Below are 25,158 nucleotides of genomic sequence, written 5' to 3'. Positions count from 1 at the left end.
AAAAAGGTAGTCTTGGGTCCCACAACAGGCCTGGGCCCACTGCTCAGCCATCCCTTCCTCACCCTAGTGATATCTGACAAGCAGAAGAAGAATGGATGAGACTCTGCTCTCAGGAGACCTGTGGCTGTTGGGGAGGCACACACACACACACACACACACACACGCGCGCGCGCGCGTAAGCACTGGCGGCCAAGGGAGAGGTTCCAGGGCATGCATCAGAGAGGCCTTCTGGGATGGTTGTGTATGAACTAGTTTGCTTTAGGATATAACAACGAAAGTCCCTAGTGAGTGTGGTTCACAGGGTAAGAGGTGTTGTTTTTCCCATGACAGACGGGGGCTTGAGGGGGCCTTAACTCAGCACTCCACAGCCCGGCTGCCGGGTTTGCTATCCTTCAGCTGCTGTGGCCTCATTCTCAAGTCACGCTCCCTCTCAGTCACGTGATTGCCGGCAGCAATGGAAGTTACAGGAAGTTTTCTCTTTGGTCATTGCCTCCGTAGGTCATATGTCCATGCCTGGACCACTCAAAATAGCAAGGGGATTTCTAGCCGTGAATGACATAGTTATCAAGATGGCTTGGGTCTGAGGACCTTGATGGTGTCCCCTGAACCACGGGGCTGCGTGGATGTAGGGTCAAGAACCTGGTTAGGTTTTTGTTAAGCCAGAAGGCACCCAGGGATGTAACAGTAGGCAGTCTCTTGGGCAGGGCTATGGGGTGCCAGTATGCCTTTAGACAAGCAGAAGTGACAGCCAGAGCAGTCATGTCTGCAACTCTCTGCCCTGAGATCTCTGGTGCAGGGTGGGTATCCAGGGCAAACCTCTGAACTCAGACCCTGAGCACAAGATTCAGCTAGCCCCGGAGCACAGAGTCCCAGGAGCTGCAGCCTGCAGTGGACTCGCCTCTGAGCTCAGCAGGGCGTGGCCTGCTCACCGAGTGAGTAAGTTTTCTGCCAAACCTGTCTGCTGCCAAACCTGTCTGTTCCGGTTGTGCTCAGACCGGCAACCACCTCACAAAGGAGCTAGCCTGGGGACGACTGCAGCTTGGTGACAGAGAAGCTTATGTACTTATGACAAGCCAGATCATTGAGAAAGGTTTGGCAGGGCAGAAACATCTGGGACAACACTGCCCCATATTGTCACCACATGGCACAGGTGGTGACGGTGCATCGAAGGCAGCTACTGGTCGAGAGCAACTTTCAGATTCATTTAATCTTCATTATGTGAACAGAAGGGGACGCGTGGTTCCGCCACTGGAGAACTTTTAGATGGGGCTGATCCATTCTTTGTGTGGGTCTACGTTTTCAACTGGAAATTTCTGAGGTCTGAATGCAGGGCGTGTGGGCTGGAGCATGGCCAAGCCGTAGAGTGCTTGCCTAGCGGTAGAACATGCAACACCCCCAGCATCACCACCAAAGCAGCAGGGGGTCAGTTCACATCTGATGAGTGCAGCGACAGGCGATGGCTAAGAACTTCTCACTAAGTATTGCAGACCTTAAAAAAAAAACAAGACACCCTAGCTTTTATATTTACTAAATGTGAAATTGATATTTTAGAGGTATCTAGGGTTAAAAAATAAAATGCCCATATTGTATTTATTGGCAAGTTGATTTTTTTTTTTTAAAAAAAAAAGACAAGATTTCACTATGTAGCCTTGGTTGGCCCAGTACTACCTACATAGTAGTTTGAGCCTGGCCTGGAACTCACAGAGATCCCACCTGTCTCTGTCTCCCGAGAGCTGGAATGAAAGGCCTGTGCCACAATGTCTGGTTCCTATTAAGAAGTGTAGAGGTGCTTGGCTGGCATTGCATTTCTACTGGGTGGTGCTATTTCCATACGGGGAGGGGGCATTGCCTGATGTATGTCTGGGCACAACATTCGTGCTTGATGCCCATGGAGTCCGGAAGAGGGTGTCAGACCACTTAGAACTAGTAATGAGCTACCATGTGGATTCTGGGATCCAAATCCATGTCCTTTGAAGTGCAGTGTTTTTAACTACTGAGCAATCTCTCCTGTCCCGGTTCCCATACTTAATACAAAGGTTTTGTTACCTCTGCTGTGGTCTGATTCAATGTTCCTGCATCCATTGACTGAGAGAAACAGTGCTTTTAGGGATGGGTGGGGGGGGGTCGTGTCTTATTGTCTGAGATGTTGCTGTGTTCCTCTTCCAGTCACCAAGGGACTGGGCACAGTCAGTGACCAGCAACCTACCACTAGCGGCCAATGCCCACTAGTAGCCCGGGACTCTGACTCCGCTGTGTGGCAGTGTTGTTCCGGTGAACCAATCCTACTCCGTCCAACCCAGTTCATCCTGAAGCTGGGGTTCCCAGCAGTGAGGAATAAGAGAGTCAGCATGCCTGAAGCCTTGGGGCTGCAGTCCCAGTACACAGCAAGTGTCAGGGGCCCACCAACAGGCAACTGTGGAGTCACCCTTGGGCCTAAGGGAGAGAGATTCTGCAGGTCCTGGGGGCTGTGGCTTTGTGCTCAGTAGCTTTGCTTCTTCTAATCGCTCTCAAGAGACAGGCTGTCAAATGTCAATTATCCCTAAAGGAAGTGGAGCGTGCCGTGGGAGGAAGGGCATTCCTCACTTCCCCTGTGGCATGCCCATATGGCAACACTGCCCGGTGGCCAGACTCAGAAGATGCCTGCCTCAAGTCCCAGGTCAGACCCGATGATTCTTCTCTTCCTACCAGATTTTTCATCGAGAGTGGAGCTGAGCCAGGTAGTGTGTCTTGGAATAGACTGGCATATCTGTACAATGTTTTCTTCTCTATCTCCTCTTTGATCCTCAGACCCAGAAGCAGCATCAGCCATTGCTTTGTTGGCAAAGGTTAGCCCACATTCCTGCGCAATCTCTCCTTCTCCCTTCTCCCCCTTCCTGGCTGTTTATCTTCCTCTGTGGGGGCAATGCTATTTCATCCTGGAAGGCAGGTGGTAGATGGGACAATGACAACACTATTCTGCTGTGTCCCAGCCACAGTAACACAGTCCTCAGGTGGCTAACCTCATCATGCTGGACTCCTGCAGGATATGGTGAGGGACCAACTTGGTTGGATGAGACCTTTTGTGTGTGGGTAGAAAAGCAAGTCTAGGGAACTAGTCTAGAGAACAGGAAGCGTTGCCAGGGGCCGGGGAGCCTCCATCTGTGGTGCTCAAGCTCACTCTTGGCCAATTTATTCAATTAGCATGTGTCAAGGAAAATCTGTGCACTGAGTATCAAGAACGACAGATGTGCGCGTGGAGTCCACATTCAGAAGGCGGAGACAGGAAGTGAACAGTTAAACAAATCGCACAAGTTCAGCTCATCTGGAGTGTGAAATGAAGTGTATGGATGGACCAGTCGCGGAAGCAGGACGGGGGTCCTGGAGAGATGACGTCCCTCTGCGGAGAGACGGTTTTTTATTTGAGATATGAGTGAGGAAAAGGAATCTACCAAGAAAACAAACAAACAAACAACTACTGAGTACTTGCTTTTATTTAATACAGTCCTGGACATCCTTGCCTAAGCAATTAGGCAAGAAAAGGTAATAAACGCCATGCAGATTGGAAAGGAAGAAGTGAAATATCGTCTGTTCTTAGTGTTTGAGATATTTAGTCTGGGGTCTCATCCCAGGCCCTGGCATCTGGCATCCATCTTTGGAATACTGGGCAGGAAACTCCATTTCAAGCCCCCTCTCTTGGTAGTTGCCTTAGTCCAAACTCCACCTCTGAGAAAGCCTGCCAACCAGTGACCCCTCCCAGGAGAGGGTCAAGAAGGCCCACCGAATGGTAAACCCTCCCCAGGGAAGGTCAAGACCACGCCCACAGGCTACTTAAACTGCCCCCTCAGAGAATGAACATGTGGTCTCTGGGTTTCGCATGGTCTCCCCTTCTCTCTCTCTTTTCTTCTCCATGCTTTCCGGGTACCACCAGGGAGCATTGCATTAAATATGGGCATCTCTTAATTCGGTTTAATTCTGTCTGATTGGAATTATTTGTGTCGGCAGATAGGCTTGTCTAAGAAACATTCCTAACACTTAGATGATATGATCTTATACACAGAAAACCTTTATTCCATTTATTAAAACAAACAAACAAACCCATTACAACTAAGAAACAGATTCAGTAAAATTGTAGAATACAGAATGAACACAGACATGCACTCACGCACACACATGCACACATACACGCACGCAAGCACACACTACATTTTATAACCAAGCATGAACAGCTCACAAGGGAAATGAAGAAAGCAATTCTGTGTATAAAAACATCCACAAGAATAAAGCACTGAGGGAAATCTTCTAAGGAGGGACAGGCTTATGTACTAAAAACAAAATTAATCTGTGCTGAGTGAGGCTAAAGACGACACAGCAAACTCAAAGATGTCCCTTGTTCTCTCTTGTGTAGGAGGACGTAGCCTGGCAAAGGTCACACTTCCCAAATGAGGTGACAGATTCAGCAGCTTCCCCACTAAAAACCCACAATGCATTTTGCAGAAATGAAAAACAAAATTCATCCTAAAATTCATACAGAATGTCACGAACCGCCCCCCCAAAAAACCCAGTCGTAGAAAGAGGAACAAAGCTGGAGGCCCCACACTTCCCAGTTTTCAAACATAACCAAAGCTGCAGTGACAAAAATGACCATGTTTGTCCTAAGCTTTGAGGGGGCAAGAAAAAAGTCACTGTTATGTCTCACAGGCTGTCCATTACGTCTAGAGAGGAACTCTGACTTCTGTGGTCAGATAAAAGCCAGCGTTCCTCAGGAATGTTTGAAGCCAGGTCCTACCCACTAAAAGAAGTCATTCTCCTTACCTCTGACAGAAGGGACATATGCTCCATTCACATATACCTGTGATTGCATATCAAAGCCCAAACCACCCTCCAGGCTCCCTCAGTCCCTACTCACAAGTACTTGCCATACATTTCAAAGTTCACACTAGCCTCCCCAGGCTTCCCTCCTCCTAGATACCCAATTGTTCTCTTTATAAAGGCAAGGCAAGGCTTTCCCCTCCCCCTCCCCCTGCTATTCTGTTTCTCCTCCTTCTACCTCAGAGCTCTCTATGTGCACTTTCTGTCTCTGTCTTCCTTCTTGCTGTTCTCACCCCCTTGCAGACAGCCCTGGCTATGTCCAGTTTGTTTCTCTCTGATCTGGATGCCTCCTGATGTCTCTGGATTATTTTTCTCTTCTGCCCAATAAAAGCCTTCTCTTAACCATACCATAGAGAATACATGTTGACAGGTTCCTTACTGCGCCCCCTTGCACACATCTGGCCCCCAAACCCAGGGGTACAAATGGATCCAACTCCAAGGGGCCTGGCTTCTCCTAACCGAACCGAGCAGCCGATTTGACTCCTAAGGTCTGCTGTCTTCTGCCACCCACCGTATTCAACTCCAAATACCAGATATCTTCTCTTCAGCCGCTTCTCCTCTGCTCTGTTCAATCGGCTCTCCTCAGGTACTCAGGACTAGTCGGTGCTGCCTCAGATCTGCCCGTTCAGCCTAGGCATCTTGGCTCCTGCAGCTTCCTGATGCTGCAAAAGCAGTGCCAGTGCCTCAGGAAGCTTCACTTCTCCAGCCCTAAGGGCAGACTTGGAGACGGAGGGACAGGGAGGTGTCCAGGACTTTCAACTCAACGCTTGTCATTACTTCTTTGTCCGTCTGCTCTCAGAGAGGGTCCTTGGATCCCTCTTTACAGTTTCAGCTCCAGAAAGGAAGGCGTGACACTCCCTGTGGTGTCCCATGCCCACGGCAGGTGCTGGCTCAGTATGTGTTGGCTGAATATCCAGCTGACATGGGGTCAAGGGGACAAGGGCAGAGATCGTGCTTGCCTTTGACACCCCACCTTGGCACACTATAGGGCTCAGTAAATATTGGCTGGATGAATGAATGAATGAATGAATGGATGGATGCCATCTTTCAGGGCCCATGAGTGCCACCCCACTGTCTCCAGGATTCACCACCCCCTTCTTCCTCTCATCAGTTTCCTTGCCCCTCTTGGGTGGATTTGTCTCATGCCTTCCCTACGGCTGCTATCACAGCTCCTCCCTCCTGTGTGTCAAATGTCTGTTATTCTGGGTATTCTGGGCCATCTGACAAGGGCCCCCTTCAGCCTGTGGGCTAGGATACCTCCTCTGATTGACCTGTTGTCCATGTGTGGCCCTCCTGGAGACGAGTTTCCACTCAGCCAGACAGGTTGTAGATCTGGAAGTCAGTTGTCACCTGTCTGTCCAGTGCTGAAAACAGCCCGGGTCCCTGACGGCCACACCTGTGGATGGAGGAGAGGTGTGTTTTTAGCAGGCATCCAAGGGCACCGTAAGCAGAAGTTGGAGCCTCCAGTCACACCCAGAGCGGCTGCTCAGTCTCTCCTCAGGTCAGCACTGCCTCGGGTACTCAGGATGATGAGGACCAGTTGCACTGAGGAGGACCCCAGTTTCCCTGGATGTCCCAAAAAGGGCTGTGAAGTCTGGAGCATGGCCCCAGCACCTAGCCTGGGAGTTGCATTGGTCTGGACTCCAAATCCCAGCATGCCACTCCCATAGGGTATTTAAGTGGGCTCCCAGAGGAGAAACATGTGGTTCCGAGTTTGTATGTGCTTCCTGTTTTCCTGTCTCCCCGCCCTGCGCTCAGTCACCCCAGAATGCCGTATTTAATAAAACGATGGGCATTTTAATTTGGTTTGATCTGACCTAATTGGATTTCTTTGCGTTTGTCTTAGGATTTTTCCTAACAGGGGCCCCAGGAGATGTTGATCCCATAGCTACTTGTGGTCTAAACCCATTTCACCTGATCATTTGCAGAGTGCTTGATCCCACCAGAGCCAGGCTCTGCCATCCTAAGGAAGAACCTGGCCTGCCAGGTTAGTGTGGTAGGCACGCCTTATCACACTGCTGTGGGACTTAACGGTCATCTTCCCCACTGATGGCTGAGGTTCTAAGCACTTCTAGGAATGTCCCTATAGTAGAGGCCTCTACTATATTACATTATTAGACTACATTTCCCAGTCTGCTTTGTAGTTAATATGTAGCCAATCGAGTACAAGCATTGTCTCTTTTTATGTTTTCATTGGTGGGGAGGGAACAAGCACCCGGTATCTGGGAGGAAGAAGGTAAACAGCATAGAAACTCAAAGAGTACAAGGTAGTGGGAGTTGGGGCCCCATTTTCCCTATCTTCAACAAGAGCATAATTATGCTCACATGCTCTGGTCTCTGGAAGCTGGGATTTTTTTGTGTACTGAAATGTAGAAAATTCAAAGCCAGTAGTCCAAGGCGGAGGTAGAACTACTGACTCAGAGAAGTGAAAATACGGGTGTAAAGAAGCCTGGCCCATATACAAGACCAAGCGAGCTGCTGCTCTGAGAGCAGGCGGTCCTGAACTTCCTCCTGCTCGCGATTCCTTCCATCCCAGCCCTTGGTTTTCAACCTTCCTAAATTCCAAGCCCCAGGGCACCAGAGGGGCTCCCTTACTGGTGACAATGGAGCAACACAAGGGGTGTGATTTTACAGGCGTCCTGGTTCCCAGCCGGTTCTGCCAACTCCAGCTTCAGGATGTGTTGCTTAGCAACCCCATCCCATCTTCCCGCCCTCTCTAACACTCACCTCCTCCTCCCAACTCTCAAAGTACCCCTGGCTTCCAGGGTTTATTTCAACCTAAGACCACGTTTTCCCAGCCCAGTGGCTTCATAGGCTCATGTCTCTGGACTGTGAGCAGTCCTGTTCCCCCCAGCCACTTCCATCCCGTTGTTAAGGGATGTTCTTCCCACCTGCCCTGTGGTAGTCCTGAGGTTGCTTCCTGGCTGGTGGTTCTGTGCGGACGGAGCCTTTCACACAGCACCTCATCATTCTGCCTGGGAGGGGTCCGGCTTCTCACTTCATAGCCAAGGCAGCTGGGGTTCAGTCAGGAGACAGGGCTTGGTGGTCAGAGGGGGGCTTGTAGCCTCTGGGTTGCACCTGGGGTCCACACTTCCAAGCACAGCTCACTGTTTGCTAAGTGAAAACATTCTCTGGTCTCATCTCTTCATGCCTTGTGTTTACTCATCCCTCGGATGATGGTTTGCTTTTTTTTTTTTCTTTAAATAAGCTTGTTTTTGTCCTTACCAAATCACTTCTATTGAAAGGAAAACCCCATCACTGTGGTAAATAGGAAGCCAGCGGACTGCAGCTCTGAGGTAACCATAGAAATGAAAACAGTTGGCCTGAACAGAGGGTCTGTGCCTGTGAGAAGCCCCTGCCTGTCCCTTTCCTCTACGAGAGGGTGATCAGCTTGGTTTGATGGGTATAAAAGGTACTTCAGTATCCAACTGAGGTCAAAGAAAGGATTAGAGGAGAGTTCCCTGGCGCTCACGGGCTCTCTCAGGTCTTCTAGCATTTGTTATTTGGAGTGACTGGAGAAAGGCAGGGGATGGGGGTGGGGTCGGGGAACAGGAACACACAGGGAGGAGAGGGGGCAGGGAATGCCTGGCCCACACAAGCAGCAAGAAGCCAGTATCCAAGCTGCAAGAAGCCAGTATCCTGGGACGAAGGGTGGTGGAGGTGACAGAGAGGGCTGACTCCTGCAGGGCCCCCAGTCACACCCAATTCTAAACCAGAGCAAGAACCTCCCAGGGGGCCCAGAAGAAGGGCCACCAGTGCTGGAGTGAGTGTGGTGACACCAGCCAGACAGGACAGTATTTTCTCACTGTACAGTGGTGTGGCCTCTGGTCCTCCCTCCCAGCAGGTGTGCTGTGCATCCTCTAAGGCTGAGCTTTTGGGATGTGAGGAGACTGAGTATCTATCTGTGTGTTAAAGCTACCTGTCCATCCCTCAGCAGGGGCTGCTGCTGGCTCAGTGACAGAGAAGGAACATGGGCAGGGACTGCAGCTCATGTCCCTTGGGAAGTGCTCTGGACTGGATCTCTCAGAGCCCTTGTCAGCCTGAAGAAGCGCAGTGACACCCTGCCCTGGGATCCCATTGCATCCACGCCTGCTGCCCTGACCGAATCCATCGACTTCCAGTCTCTTTGTTCTTTTCCTGTTGTCAGCAATTTGCATATTTCAAGCCCATGACAGAAAGGTCAATAGGTGTTGGGGAGGAGGGGGGACTTGAAGGACAACCTAAGGCATCTTTCTTTGAACTGCACCACTGAGGAGAGGAGCCCAAGGACACGGGACTTTAAATCATGTGTCCATCTGTGTGGACTCCCAGGGTCCAAGGAGGGAGAGTCCATTTACCTGGAGTCAGCAAGAAGGGCAGTGGTACCACACTGAGGGCTGTCCACCCGGGGATGCTGAGAACCAGAGGACGCGTCCCCCCCGCCCATCCCCGCCGCCACAAACTGACCATGGGTTGGGGACAGGAGAATTGGGGCAGGCACAAAACGCCTGACAACAGGGCAAGCAGCCCAATCAGAGTTGGCGGTGTGGTCAGTGGTGGGTTGGAGAAAGCCACCTGGGATGCTGTGTGTATGTCTGTGGTGTGCTTGTTCATATGTATATGCACATGTGTGTTGGGGTACATTATATGTGGAGGTCAGAGCTTAACATGAGGTGTCTTCCTTTTGTTCTCTTCTTTAGTTTTTGACACAAGGTCTCTCACTGAATCTGGCACATATAGATTCCTTTTGACTGGCTGGCCAGCAGGCCCCAGGGACCCTTCTGTCTCTGCCTCCCTGGTGCTGGGATTACAAGCACATGCTACCAGCTACCAAGCTACAGAACAATCTTGGTACACTGTGAATATGCACTACTCTCATTGGCTAATAAAGAGGCCACTGGCCTATAGCTGGGCAGGAGAGCCAGACTAGGAAGATGCTGGGAAGACAAAGGGTGGAGTCTGAGGAGACGCCATGAAAAACAAAGCAAGTAGGATAGGAAGTATGTACATGAGGTAAACAAACCTGGGGTAGCACATATATTAATAGAAATGGGTTAATTTAAGTTATAAGAGCTAGCTAAAAATGAGCATAAGCTATTGGCCAACTATTTATAATTAATATTAAGTCTCCCTGTGGTTATTTGGGGAGCACTTGGTGGGATAGAGAAACTCTGCCTACCCTACCACACCTGGTTTTGTCACATGACCCCTGGGGATCCAGACTCAGGTGTGATGAACTATCTCCCCAGCACACCTTTCCTGGGAGGGGGGGTTAAGTTGCTTTAAAAATTATATTTATTTTTGTTTATTTATTTTTTTGTGGGTAAGCACCCCCCCCAAACACACGATGACACATGTGTGAAGGCTGGAGGATAACTTCTGGGATTTGGTTTCCTCTATTTACTGTGTAGGTCCTTGGGGTTGAATTATCTGGATTGATGGCAAGCACTTTTACCCACTGAGTCAATCCAACCCCTTCTTAAAAAACAAAACAAACAAAAGACAAACATAGTTCTTTTGGGTGGGTATTCTTTTGAGTTCAAAAGAAATCTTCACAAGGTTGAAAACTCCTTGTGAAGGCTGTGTGCTGGTCATAATCACTTAACCTAAAGACAAGCAAGGCTCTGTGTCTCCAAATGGGTGGTCGTTTATCCAGGTGGACACCTTTGTCAAAACTCACTGAACGAGGCCCTTGTTTTATTGGCAGGGTCTCAGGCAGTGCCTTGGTGTGCATGAGGAATGGGTTGTAGGCCAGTGCTCAAGTCTACTGTGTGTATGGTGTTGTGCTTGCGTTTGGCCCACACATTATAGACTTAGGAAATTGCTTGCACGTTATTTCCAATGGCTGATTTACAAAGCATTGGCACAGGGTGGGACTATTGAGCATTCCCTGTAGGAGGACGGTCCACTGGTATCTCCTAGTAGGCTGAGAATTCTTGTAAGTAGGCACTGTGAAAACAAACTTTTCTCAATCCCCTTTTCAGCTCCCCTCTCAGCTACCGTGTGGTAGCCATCACATAGGTTGGCAAAGTCTCCATGTGTTCAGTGCAGAAGCATTGCTTGTTCTGAGACAGTGTCTACTGTGTAGTTGACAACCTGCCTGGTTGTCAGGTTTGCTTTCAGTTTTGTTGTTTCTTTTAAAAGCCCAGGTCTCTGGTAGCCCAACCTTGTGGTGATTTTCGTTTGGGCTGCAACAAATAAAGCTTATCTGAAGATCAGAGTGTGGAGCTAGCCACACCAGTTAGCCACAGAGACCAGGCAGTGGTGGCCCACACCTTTAATCCCAGCTCTTGGGAGTCACATGCCCAGCACTGAGGAGGTGGAGACAGAAAGGGATATGGTTAGATGGAGAGAGGAATATAAGGCAGGAGGAGACAGGAGCTCATTACATTCAGTCTGAGGATTCATGGAGACAGGATTTTGCCTGCTTTGGTCTGAGGATTTGGTAGAGATAAAAGGTCTCTCTAGTGGCTGGTTCCTTTACTTCTCTGACCTTTCAGCATTTACCCTGATCTCTAACTCCGGGTTTTTATTAAGACTAATTAGAATTTGTGCTACAAAACCTAGCCTCAAACTTGCTATGACAATGATCTTGGACTTCTGATATGCCTGCCTTCAGCTTATAGAAGTATACTATATGCCTAGTTCTTTTCTTTTCTTTTTCTTTGGATTTTCAAGACAGGGTTCCCCTGTGTGTCAGTCCTAGCTATCCTGGAACTAGCTGTTGTAAATCAGGCTGGCCTTGGACTCACCTGCCTCTGCTTTCCGAGTGCTGGGATTAAAGGTGTGCTCCACTACCGCCAGGCCTCGTATTCCTAGTTCTGTGTATTGATAAGAACTGAACCCAGGGCCTTGTGCATGCTGGGCACTTGTCTACCAACTCAGCCTGCTTTTTTTTTTTTTAAAAAAAAAAAACAAAAACAGGGTCTTTCTTACGCTGTAGCCCAGTGTGATTTTGAACTCAAGACAATTCTTCTGCCTCAGCTCCCTCATGCTGGGATGACAAGTATAAGCCACCATACCCAGCCTGGTTTCAAACTCATCATCTTAACTGCCTTGGCTTTGCCAAGAGAGCAACTTCAGGCACATGTCACCATCCCTGGCCAGGAGTAAATTCCTCATTTTTGATCCAAAGGTTGGGTGATCCAGAGGGTCGATGGTCAGTCCTAGAAGTCACAGCTGGAACAAGGACTCCTTGGGAGCCACAAATGGGAAAACAAACCCAGGGGCCGTGGCCAAAGCCAGAGCGAACTCAGAAGAGCACGCAGGGTTTTAAATGACCCCGGAGGTTGAAAAGAACAATGGCAAAGATGCTCAGCTCAAAAACTGAAGTGAAGGGATGAAGCCAGAGCAAGGAGGGTAGGGAGTGCAGAAAGGTAAGAGCCACACCCAGTGTGCATAGGGATAGGGAAAAGCAAGGCTTTCTATTTCTGGAGCTGGAAGGCGTGGGAGCAGGGGAGTCAGACAGAGGTGGAGCAGGGCAGAGGGCAGCTCAGGAGGTGGGTGGAGGCAGCCTGAGGCAGCAGACAAGTAGACACTTCCAGATGAGTTAGTATCTCTCCACCGTTCCAGCCTTCGGGGGAACTTTAAGTCTCTCCCCTCCCTCCTTCCTCCTCCCCTCATTTCTCCCTCCCTTCTTTCCTCCCTCTGTCTTTCTTTTGACACAGGTTCTCAGGTTTCTAAAGGCTGGATGTAAACTTGCCAAGTTTCTGAGGATGACCTTGAACTCTCTGGTGCTGGGTGACAGGCATGAGCCACCATGCCTGGGTTATGCTGAAGGAGGTTTGGTAAATGCCGGGTAAGCACTCTGCCAGCTGAGCGACACATGTATTTCTTAGTGGTCATGTGTAGCTGCTTTGCCTGTAGGTTATGCAGAGCAGAAATGAAACTTCAGAAGAACAGATTGATGTCTGAAGTTCTGTTGTAACTGGAGAAATCTGAGCTCTGCGGTCTCTTGGAGGCCATGTGTGTGTTTGGGGGGGGGGATGCAGAGTACAGAGGTCAAGAGAGGCCTGCCTGGGAAGATGTTGCCCAGAGCAACAACCTGGGGGAGAGGGGAAGGGAGTAGGAGGGACCAGCCTAGGCACTGTTTTTGGAAGCCTTGGATAGGCCAGGGCAAGGCAGGAAGTCAGGAGCTGGAAGACTGGCGTCAACACCCTTAGGGATTGGTGGCTCATTTTTGGAAAATGTCTTCTGTCTTCAATCAGAATTGCACTGTGGGTGGCAAGTATTGTGTATAAGCCTAGATAGTAAAGGCATCCAGTCCATAGGTGAACTTGACTCCTCCCTAGGTGTGTACACTTGAAACTCCTCTGAGAAGGCCCAAACCGCATAGAGACCCTCAGAATCCTGCAGGGCAGGTTCATCCTCTTTAACACCAAAGCCGCCCCTCTGAGAAGGCACTAATCACACAGAGACCCTCAGAATCCTGCAGGGCAGGCCCATCCTCTTCTTTAACACCCAGGAGCCTGTGGCTCCAGAAACCCACCCCAGCTGTTTCGAGTACCCGTGCACCCGTGTTTTATGAGTTAGACTCTTTGAAAGGGGACCTGCCCATGTTGGCAGGTTTCAATTTCATCTCGATTCTGTTCGCCTGGTAAGGAAAGCCCCAAATCACAGTAAAGCAACAGCAGGCATCTGGAAAAGATTGATGAGAGTGTTTTTAATCACCAGGAGAAAACCCAGCCAGAGAGTCGGCCAGCTGAACTGAGAGTTTGGGGGGCGAGGCCAGCCTCAGGCGATGGAAGTCTCAGGGGTCCCAAGAAACAGTTTTCCCCAGAGACCTCTGCATGAATCCTGGGGGAGCACAGGGCTGGGCTGGTTCTGAAAGTTTGTTTGTGACTGAGAAATTCTCACTCCCACATCAAGAATAAAAACGCCACTTCCCATCACTCTGGTTCCTTCTTTTTCGACCCCTTCCTCTTTCCCCTCTGACTTTTATCTTGGAGGAAGAAGTGAGAGAGAGAGAAAGAGAGAGAGAGAGAGAGAGAGAGAGAGAGAGAGAGAGAGAGAGAACTGTTTTGATTTCTGAAGATGTCTTTCTCATCCTCCCCTGTGAGCTGCCAAGCAAAGAATTAATTTAGATTTTTGCAGTGTTGGGGCCTCGCTCATTAAATAAATCCCATTGTCTCTTGGAAGCCCAGGCAAGTTAGTTTAATGATGCCTCAGTCCTTCCAGTTCCTCAACAGGCATCCCATGTGCCTTCTGGCTCTCTCTACCACAGCTTTGCTGGCAGCTTTTCAGTTTCCATTTGGTTGTACCGAGCTCCAAACCCCTCCCTCACCAACCCCACCCATCCTCTCGTCAGTGAGTCCCTCTTCTGCACCCCTTTCTGGTGCCCTGTGGGGTGCACTCACCCTGTTTCCATGGTTTCTCTTCCCACCGAAAGTGTGACTGTAACCAGCCAGGCTGTTCGGATTTTTTAAAGACCACATAGAGATGGGTTCCTCGTGCCCCTGTCAGCAGTTCATGTTTGCTGGGATAGGATGTGCTGGTGGCAGGGAGAGATGGCACTCCTGTTCCCGTGTAGTCTGAATAAACATGCAAGAAAGTGTCCTGAAAAGCCCCTTCACCTCTCTATATGCCCCTGCCCCGCCCCGACCCGTGAGGAAGTGGGCAGCCGTAAGAGTTTCATCTCCCCTTAGAAATCAGGAAAATTTAAATAAAGACAGAAGCTGGCCTCTTGTGTTGAAAAAAAAAAGTCTCCATGAAAAACTTCACAGGCTCAGTCTCATTGCATCTTAGATTACTGCTAAGCACTTCATGGACTTACGTCTTTTGCCTCCTGAGTCCATGACCCCAGCATGTCTGGGTCTGTGGGAAAGTCGGCCTGCTGGGGCAATTGACTGAGGCAGGTGGAGCTCATGGAAATGGGGTCAATGGTTAGGAAGCGTTCTTCTTCTCCTGGCTGATGCTCAGGCTGGGGAGAAAAAAGGGGACTGTTGAGAGTGGGCCACGTCTTAGGGTAGGGGTGCTGCCGGAGGGTGGTGGGAGTTGGACCCTGGGTCATGCCAGGGGTATGTTCTGAGACATAGGGATGTTCACTGGCCATGGGCTCTGTGTCAGTCAGCTTCTGCTGTGTCACGACGTCCCCCAGCCTTCAAAAGGTAGTGACCTAAATAAGCCTTTGTTGTCTTCGGTTTCTAAAGGTTGGAATTCTGGGCACTTGGTGAATGGCTTGGGGCTCCAGATTCGTGCAGGCTAGCAGCGGGGTGCAGCTACAGGCCTTGAGGGTGTGCTTAGAAGGGCGGAGAAAGGCAGACTCTGAACTTGCTCACGTGGCTCCTGGCCCCACATTTCTCAGCACATGTGTTTCCCCACCCCGGGCACATCGAGTTGGCACTGCATGGGAAGGACACGGAGTCCAAGGCAGGGGCGTCCCTGAAGGCCAGCTGCCAACAGTTGGATGTCTCTCTGTCATTAAAAAGGTATTTAGAGGGTCTGAGGAGATAATCCGTAAAACCCGAGGACTTGAGTTCTAGAACCCACATAAAAAGGGGGGTGTGGTGGCACACATTTGAACGCCAGTGCTGGGACATGGCGACAGAGGGATCCCCGAGGTTCACTGGCCAGCCACTCTTGTCTAACTGGTGAGCTCCGGGCCAATGAGAGACCCGTCTTAAAGGAGGTGGGGCTGCATTTCTGAGGCTGACACCTGAGGGGATGGGACAGAGGACTTGAAGAATGGTCCTGAGGTGTATGTTTCCCCATCTTGAATGTCCCTGCACGCTTGCGTTGGTGCTGTGAGACACCACTGTTGTTTTTCATTTTCTTCTCTTCAGGGGAGGAGACAAAGCCTCATTAACATGATGCAGTGAAGCAGCAAAGAGAGGGTTAAATGGCAGGAATGGCTATGCCTGCAGCCAAGCAGGGTGGAGTCGCTACCCCACCCCTGAGACTCAGAGCGGCCAGAGGCAGCATATGGCGACCTGGCTGAACTTCAGTAGTGGAGGGGACCTGACAGCAGCTGTAAGTTCTGGGGATTGCCGCTGCCTGCATTCCGTGCCTCGGCATCAAGGGACAGGTGAAACGACTCTTAAACTGTGCTCCCATGATTAGAGATCCTGTTGAGGTCCCCCCAGGGCTGGGGGAGGAAGTCTCCAGAGCTCACCTTCCTGAACAGAGAGGGTGACTGTTGAGTAAAGCTGTGTCCTGTGCAAAGTTACTATATGTCGTATAACAAATGGGTTTCCAGGGCCGGCCTTGCCCCAGGAGACTCCATATTCTACAAACAGCTTTGGACTCCATTTTGAGGGCAGTGGACAAGTGTGACTTTTGGGTGGACCCTGGAGCTACGCCATCTGCCAGGTGTCACCCACACAGCACAGACTGATGGAAGACTTATTCCACATTACAAGTTTGTTACGGTGAATTGAGACAGGGTGTGGGGGTACATGGGTGTAGGGTGTATTGAGATTCTATCAGGGAAGCCCAAGAACTCATCAGATACACACCAGACCAAGGAAAATACAACTCCTCTGGACACCGTAGTGATGTTACCCACGTGTGACAGTACAGTGATGTGACCCCACACCAATCTAGCATCCATACCTGGTGTGTACCTCAAGGACCAGCATTCAGAGGACTCCCCGATTGGTCCCCTGATCCTGGTGCAGCCTATTGACTGCCTGCCTGTCCACTTGTAACCCATCTGGACCTGAACTTGCCATTTCCATCTCTGGACCCAGGTCTGCCCTTTCGCCTCACAGCTCTTAAACCATGACTTCAGCAGTGGTGGTGACAGCCCTCCCAGAACTGCTGAGGTCTATCTATCTATCTATCTATCTATCTATCTATCTATCTATCTATCTATCTATCTATGTATCATCTATTTTATGTATATGAATACTCTATCTGCATATATGTGGGCATGTCCAGCAGAGGGCATCAAATTCCATTATAGGTGGTCGTGAGCCACTGTGCAGTTGCTGGGAATTGAACTCAGGTCCTCTGAAAGAGCAGTCAGTGCTTTTAACTGCTGAGCCATCTCTCCAGTCCACGGTATCATATTAATACAGACTCTTGGGCCACTTGTGAAGTGTTTTGAACTCTGCTGTAGCCTCTTTAACTGTATTTTCCTGTAAAGAGGCCTATAGACACAGACACACCTCCTATGCGCCTTATGCGGTATAATATTAGAGTTAGTATTGGTAATTAAGACTAGAACAAAGGAATCTGCATTTGCCTCCCCAGATTACCAAGGCAGGCATATTATACGAGAAGCTGCTGCCCTTGAAATGGCTAAATCTTGTGAATTTATTGTTGTTCACTGATAATAATGGTCAGGAAAGGCTATCTTGCGAGATCATGGCTAAGTCAGCTGTAAGGACATCAAGAAGACCTTGAGTGTGTGTCTGCATAGCGTGTAGGAGTTTTGCAAAGCAGCGATGGGTCTGGGCAGCGTGGGAAGTGAGATGCAGTGGGATACAGTTAGGGAGTCAGGGCCATATGGCAGGGGGAGGTTTTAACAGGAGTTTTTAACATTGTGCCTGCAATTTGAAAAGTGGCCTGTAGGGGGCGAGATGGAGACGAGATTGGTGAGTAGCTGTCTACCTAGCTCAGCCTCCCAAGTGCTGGACTTGAAGTTAGGTACTATTATCCCTCTTGGCTCCAGCAAATACTGGCTGAGCAGACACTGTGTGTTGAGCGCATTCTAGACACAGAATACAGCATTTTCTTTTCTGTAGTACTGGGGATGGAACCCAGGGCCTTGTGCATGCTGGGTGATCACTCTACCTCTGGACTATCTCCTTAGACTTGCAGTTTTAAGAGACAGGCAGCAACACACACACACACACACACACACACACACACACACACACACACACACACACACGATGGGAGGAGGTGCATGATGCATGATGGCTGGCTTTGGGGTTAGACCAGGAACTGTGGGGGAGGAAGACCTCTTTCTTGTTCTCTCTTTCTTCCCTTCCCTTCCCTTCCCTTCCCTTCCCTTCCCTTCCCTTCCCTTCCCTTCCCTTCCCTTCCCTTCCCTTCCCTCCCCTCCCCTCCCCTCCCCTCCCCTCCCCTCCCCTCCCCCTCCCCCCCCTCCCCTCCCCTCCCCCCCTCCCCTCCCCTCTCCTCCCTTCCCTTCCCTCCCCTTCCCTTCTCTTCCTTCTCCTCCTTCTCCTCCTTCTCCTTCTTAATCTCCCCGCCTCCCAGTCAGGTTTCTTTGTGTAATAGTCCTGACTGTCCTGGAATTTGCTTTGTAGACCAGGCTGGACTCTAACTTACAGAGATCAACCTGCCTCTGCCTCCCAAGTGCTGGGATTAAAAGGTGTGTGCCACCACCGCCCATCCCTGAAGAAGACCTTCTTAAAAAGTTTAAGGATTAATCAGAAGACAAGGAATAGACCCTTGGAGGAGCTCTGCAGTGAGGTGAGCTTGCAGCCTCGCTTCTGCAAGAACTGCCCAGGTCCTGAATGGCTGGGATGGTGAATAGGGGTGGGAGAGCTAGAATGGAGGGGAGATCAGAGGGATGGAGTCGAGGGGCAGGGAACTTGGTGGCCATTAGCACAGAAACGCAAGACTCAAACACAGCCACCTTCTGTACTCTGTTTTGTGCCCATGGAGCTGGCCCCTAGGTGCCACCCTCCGGCCCTTTGCCCTCTGACTCAGCTTTGTCCAGTCAGTGGCCAAGTTTCAGATAATCCCTAAGAGGTTGCCTGGCTGCTCGGGCCAAGCTGGACAGCGTGACTGTGTCCAGGATCTCGAACTTCCAGGCCAAGGCTCAGTGACATTCCCGTTCTGTTTTGTGCTTCCTTGTTGGCATGCCCCTTTCAACTGTTTCTTTATGAGCTGACCCTCAGTTTACCCAGGTGAATGGCATTCTGCTCCCTGTTGGGATAAGGGCGATGTGTGTGCTAAGGTTGAGAACACACAGTTTCAGATCTTGGGGACTCTGAACTGTACCCATGGCCCAGGACCAAGGGCAGGGTTTTTGTGATGACCCACAAACCAGAGCATTTTATGAATTCCTGAGTTACAAGTGAATTTTGGGGCCAAGGACAGCCCCTCAACGAGAGGGTCAGGGTGCTCATGTTGCCCTTCTCCCTCAGAGCAAATATGAGGGCATGACCAGGGTTGTTAGGTCTGAACTGGGCCCTGGCAGTCCTAACAGACCAGACTCGGCCACTCAGCCCTAATATGCCAGTCAAAGGGGGCAGTTCACGTGGAAAAACAGAGAAAGGAGATGAATTCAGTGTGGCCACACGAGGAAGATGAGCAAACAAAGAGGTACAGAGACACCCCAACTCTGCCTTTGGGTTCCTGATATGAAGTTTCAGTTTAAGTAGAGGGCAGGAGGTCTGCACAGCTCGCAGCCCTGGTCAAAGCGTGATTCTGCCCATCACTGGCTCATCACTGTCTCAGCTCCTGGTCCTCAGGTCTGCCTGAGAGTCACCAGCAGTGTGTGGACCTCTTTCTAAAAGGCAGGTTCCTCTGGCCGGGATCAGGCTTAAGTTTTTTTCTTCACCCAATCCTGGACTCCTGGGGAGATTTCAATTTTACAGGGGTCCATCGCCTCACTATCCTGATAGCCAGAGAGTGGGGCACAGTGTCTCTCTAAAATATCTTCTCTCCTGTCACGACAGTTACAAGGGAGCCAAGCAGACTGCTTGTGGACGGTCCCAGTCCCTGGGGCAGCGAGATCACAGAGTATCCTGGCCACCAACTGTTCCGACAAGGCCGAATTCCTCACTGCCCTTTTCAGACTTGCGCCCGTTCCCTTTCCAGCCCGTGGGAGATGGATGGTTTCATTACTTGCCGCACTCAGCAATAAATCTCGCAGTTGCGGTGGAAGCGAGCTCTCTCCCGTGCCACCTCCCGTCCTGTGATTCATCACGGTTAATCTTTCCTTTACCCCTGAAGCTGGGGGCTGGGGAGGGGCAGAGGCCTGGGGACTGAGGGGCTGTCACTCCTCAGAGGTTGAGGAGAAGGGACTGTCTGCAGACAGGGTCAGGCTCCAGGTGGGCTGGAGCAATGGCAGCCTCCGGGTAAGGGTTGTAAAGGGAAGCGGCCAGCGCAGCCCTTAGGGACCTCCACGCCTGGTCCATTTGCCAAGAAAATCTCCCAGAGAAGAAGGGGAGAAAGCTGAACGTCAGACAGAAAAGAAGCAGCCAGAAAGTTCTCCGCCGGGGGAGTGCTGAAGAATCTAATTCACGATGAAATGTGTTCTTGTTTGTGTACAATTAATTTTCCTCCCAAATGAAGGGCTTTGTCTCTCACTCTGTGTTTCAATAGCAACCGCATAATTAAGGCAGCGCGTGCGTCTCTGCTCGGAAAGGGGCTGCTCGGTGTTAACATGGTGGGAAGCAAACTTTGCTTGGATTGGTTCCTGGCTCTGAGGAAATTAAAAAGAAAACACAAAGGATGGAAGAGAACACCTCCAAATAGAGACTTGGCCTCGGCTGGGATGATGTCATTGGAAGAAATGTGAGCAGGAAGCCCCATGAATGGAGGTTAGAAACTCCTGCTTTCACTGCGGGGGACCTGGAGGAGTGTTCAGGGATTTCCAGAATTTTTGGAAACGAGAATGACCAGTTTCATTGCCATGGGTCCAGGTGGGAGGCGCATGCAAGTGAAACAGGCCATTGTGTTTCTCAATGCAAATGCATTTTATCTGTACAGTTAGGCTCAGATAAATATTTAATCACGCTGAGGAGCCGGCTTGCTTGCGACTGTCCTTGGAACTTAAGGAACTCTTCACCTTCTTTTTCCTGTGTGCATGTAATGTATGCGTGTGCGCATGTACACATGTATGTGTACAAATGCATGTGTACTTGGAGGCCTGAGGTTGGGTATCCACCTCCATTGCTCTTTTACCTTATTCACTGAGGCAGAGTTTTTCAACCATGCTCAGAATTCACTGATAAGGCTGGTTCTGCCCAGTGTACTTGCTCTGGGAGTCCCTTTCTCAGCCTTCAGAGGCTGCCATTATAGGAAGGCCACCATTCCCACCTGACATTTACATGGGTTTCTGGGAATCAGGACTCTGGTCTCCGTGCTTGTGTGGCAAGCACTTTTAAGCACTAAGCCATCTCCTAAGCTCCCAAACTGTATGGAACTCTTGACTGAACTGTTTACTTTAGTACGTGTGTGCATGCATACACACATATGCAGTCAGAAGTGAGCATCAGATCCCTTGAAGCTAGAGTGAGTTACAGGCATTGGTGAGCTGCTTGAGGAAACCTGGCCTCCTGTCTCCTGACAGAGCAATGAGTGCTCTTAACTGTCCAGCCACCTCTTTAGCTCTTGACTGAACCTGAGGATGCCTTGTTGATTGACAGTTTAAGAAAATGCCCTTACCGTTTTGTTCTGAGGCAGAGAGGGTGCAGCCTTACTCCAGCCACCTTCTAACTTCCCTGGTTGATGGCAGAGCCCATCTCCCTGTGCTTCTCCTCATGGGTTCTCTGTCTTCTAGCTTTCCATGTTGTGTGACTCTTCTCAGACTTCAAGTCTCTCTGCATTCCTCCTTCTGCTCGCAAGGGCTTGTGGGATGGCGGGGCTGGCTGACACGGCATGGCATGTTCTGGTGTGAAGCTAGCTGGTTGGCAATTCCAGTTATGTCTATGAAGCCTCTTGTCCCATGTTAAGTGATGTCACCGTGGGTTTCACATCGAGGACCTGCTCAATGGCTAGGAGATAACTTAGCAGGCTGAGCAATTTGAACAGGAATTCCAGGAACATGTGTGGCCGCCGAGCACAGGCACAGAGGCTCAAACAAGATCTACAAAAGCAAAGCACGGCGACCAATGTCAGAGGTGTTCAGGACACCTGAAGACACCTTGCATCACAGTGGTGCTTCAAGAGGCACTGCCACAGTGAGCAAAGTTTCACAGTGTCTTAGAGAGCTAACCCCTTAGTCTATAGTAACACCACCCGGAACGCTCCTGAGCTCGGAAGCTAAGCAGGGTCTGCCTGGTTAGTACTTGGATGGGAGACAGCTAACCCAAACTTACTGTTGGACCCAACAACTTCCGGAAGAACAGAATGGCTTCATTCACAATAGGCTCAACTCAACCCAGAGCAATGCTCATCAACCCAAGAGAGAGTAAACACATTGGAAGACGAGACTGCCAATTGTAACAAAAAGAAAAGGCTGCTGAGAAATCAGTGTGGACAGATCCCAAGAGTATTACGCTAAAGGAAGAGGCCAGACACAATGTATCGTTTCACTTGCATGCAATTCTAGAACGTTCAAAACCAAAGTGACAATGGATAGTGGTTTCCACCAGCTAGGAAGAGGGGCAGGAGGGGATTGTGTTTTCTCAGGTGATGGAGTCTTTTAGATGGTGACAGTCATGGTGGCAATGAGGTTCCCTCCACTTGTCAAAACTCATCAAAACGGTTCTCTTAAAGTCGCTAACTTTCACCGTCTGCAATTAAATTCCCATAAAGCTTAGTTTTTAAAACAGCTTTATGTCACTAACGTTAATGGCAAATCACTGCTCTCTGCCAAGATAGCAGGCAACTGTAAAAACAAATACATATATTTTAGAAGGGTCGGAAAAGAAAACAGACAGCCCAGCTGTCGTGCGTGCCCGTGCCCCTCAGTCTGTCTTTGTTAGCGCTGAGCTTCCAGCTGGGGGTCACATCTGCAGAGCCTCCCCACTGCGCCGCCGGAGACCACCCGAGCTGGCCTGAGGACCACAAGGAGGAAGACATTTTGAGTCGATGCGGCATCAGTGTGGTGTGGGAAGCTGTGGCCATTACTCTGTGACCGTGCTAACCAGGGGCCGTGCTTAGTGAGACAGGACTTCATCTGTGGTCAATGAGTGCGTTGTGTCTCCTGGACTTGCACACACTGGTCCCCTGGCTGGGATTGCTTTTCTTCAGACTTTTTTTTTTTTTTTGCTTAGCCAATGCCTTCTTACTCTTGGGGGTCAGTCGAACCCCGAGCTTTTGTAGTGTAGCTGCCCTTCATTCAGTAGCCCTTGAACTTAGTGCCTGCTCATGCTTCTCAAAGCTTCTCAAAACATTTAAATAAGTAGTTTGGTGGCTAAGAGTTCTTATGTGTGCACTTTGTGTGGCTAAGAGTTCTTGTGTGCACTTGTTCCCCTCTCTCTGACTGACCAGAGGCCTCAGCAGGCCATTAGGCAGGCAGGTCTAGACTGCCTGGTGTGGTTTCCCCAGAACTCATAGTGGGGGGCTGTCACCTGGCAGGCTGCTTCAGTTTTCCTTGGCTGCACAATAAATTACCCTGAACCTGGCATGTGAGTGTCTGTGGATCAGAACTCAAGGTCTGACTTAGTGAGTTCCTTGATTGGAGTCTCAAAGGGCTGAGGAGATGCTCAGTGGGCAAAGAGTTTGCGACGCAAGCCTGTGGATCTGAGTTTGGTGGAAATAGGACTTGATACCATGAACCTGTAATCCCGGCACTGGGGAGGCAGAGACAGACGGCAACCCGGGCCTCACTGGCAGGACCTTCTACCAAAGCAGTGAACTTCAGATTCATCAAAGAGACCTTGTCTCAGTAAGATGGAGAGTGATAGAGGCAGACACTAAGACCTCTGGCCTCTTCCTGTGCATTGTGTAGGTGAACACACCTGCTCACATGTGCACACACTTCCACCAACCATGCAAACACACACAAAGATTGCAGGCAAGTAGTGTGGGCCTTTTTCACACTCTCGGAGCTGTTGAAGGATTCCTCTCCTGTGACCGCAGAACTCTGAGCAGCCACAGTGTGTGTATGTGTGTGTGTGTGTGGGTGGGGGGGGGCATGGGTAGACATTGTGGGGGTGGGGTTGTGGAGGTGTGTAGGAGTGAGCGTGGGGAGGCATCTCTGGCTTCAAGACTCCCTTCAGGGGAAGGCTTGGATTCTCTTTTAAGGATCCACCTGATTAGGCTAAATACACACAACTTAATCTCCCTATTAATTAACTCAGGGCCAACTGTTTAAAGAACCTTAATTACATCCTCAAAAATCCCTTTGCCTTTACCCCATCACGTGATCAAATCATGGGATTTAAACTCTACCTTAAGCACAAGTCCCACCTCCATATAAGGGGGAGAGATTTTGGGGTCCTCCCCTGAGTGCAGCCTGCCAGTCTGGCTTTCAGTGCTCTCTTGTGATGAACAAGACACCTGTGTCTCCTGTGTGCCATCCTTTTCTCAGCTGGTGCCCTGCACCGGGAATTCTTGCCATCCTCTATGGCCGCCGTCTTTGTTGTGTTACCCTCTGAGACCGGCTCAGAGCCTCCTGTCATGTGTGACTTGCGTCCTGTCTGTCTCAGACTGATGTTGTCTGTCTACCTTCCCCACGATGGCAGGCCAGGTGGTCTCAGAGGTGAGCCATCTCTGGCCCAGACACGGCTGTCTATTCGAACACATGGAGTCACGAGGAAGTTGTTCGTTTTGAAGATACCCTCTGGGCTCTTCCCTCTCTTTCTCTGCTTCCAAACATAACTATAAACAAGCACACTGGTGTGCCCGCCCCCGATGTCTCTGAATTCCTGTAGTTCCATCATCCTACAACCATGGGAAGCTCACCAGGCAAGCAAGAAATGCAGATTGCTGGCTCAGCCTGCTGATAGCGCCTTCTGTTTTGCTTTCTATTTGCAGAGGCTTCTAAAGAGACCCCCTTTGAGGTGCTGTGACCAGGAGTCCTGATGGCAGCAATGACTGTAATAGTCCCTATTACGGCAGTCACCCAACCCAAAGAGACAATCAAGAGCCCAGAAATCGCCCCTAAGCGCAATCCCAGTGTCAGATGTTTCCAAAACTGGCCCATCTGGTCTGATCAGGAGAAGGAAACTGACAGACGTGTCTATCTTTGTTTCTTCCTCTGCTGAAGATGTTTGGAAAATTACCTGAATATCTGAGGCCCAGGGACTGGGGCCCCTGAGCACTCTCCCCATCCCTGAAGGCAAGTTCCTTCCAGTTCCCAGTCTCCAGGGCCTACGGGGCAACTGGCTTTCAACAGAGCTCTACTGTGGGCGAGATATTAGCTGTCAGCTGCCCAGGGAGGGTAGGGACAAAGCCAGGTGCTCTGGCCTACAGGATGGCTACAGGCTGGAAGTGGAAGGAAGATCCGAAGGGGGAGGTGGGCAGGGCTTGTCGCCCAGCATTTGGGAGGCTGAGGCAGGTGGATCTCTGGACTACAGTTCAAGGCCAGTCTGGTCTATAAAGTAAGTTCCAGGAGAGCCAGGGCTGTTACACAGAGAAATCCTATCTCAAAAAACCAACAAAACAAACCAGAGGGCATCACGGGCCAGAATGCTTACTCTGAGTCTCTTCTAACCAAAGCCAGCTCAACCACTAAGCGCCAATAGGCTGTGCACATGCCCAGCAAGGACTGGGGGATTGCTACTGAGCAGAAACTAAATA

General features: G+C 50.2%; 1 long non-coding RNA gene across 1 annotated transcript; it reads right to left on the bottom strand.

Moving 5' to 3' along the window:
• Positions 1 to 4,021: 4,021 nt before the first annotated feature.
• Positions 4,022 to 8,226, bottom strand: LOC146892743 (uncharacterized). Its single transcript, XR_015004250.2, has 2 exons — positions 7,740 to 8,226; positions 4,022 to 6,244 (listed from the first exon to the last, which is right to left on the bottom strand). It is a non-coding gene; the product is annotated as an uncharacterized LOC146892743 (long non-coding RNA).
• Positions 8,227 to 25,158: the final 16,932 nt, after the last annotated feature.

The sequence above is a fragment of the Myodes glareolus genome, chromosome 10, assembly GCF_982192425.1.
Source record: "Myodes glareolus chromosome 10, mMyoGla1.1, whole genome shotgun sequence".
Classification (NCBI taxonomy): Eukaryota; Metazoa; Chordata; class Mammalia; order Rodentia; family Cricetidae; genus Myodes; species Myodes glareolus.
The sequence above is the reverse complement of the archived record's forward strand: the minus strand, read 5'-3'. Positions and strand labels throughout refer to the sequence as shown.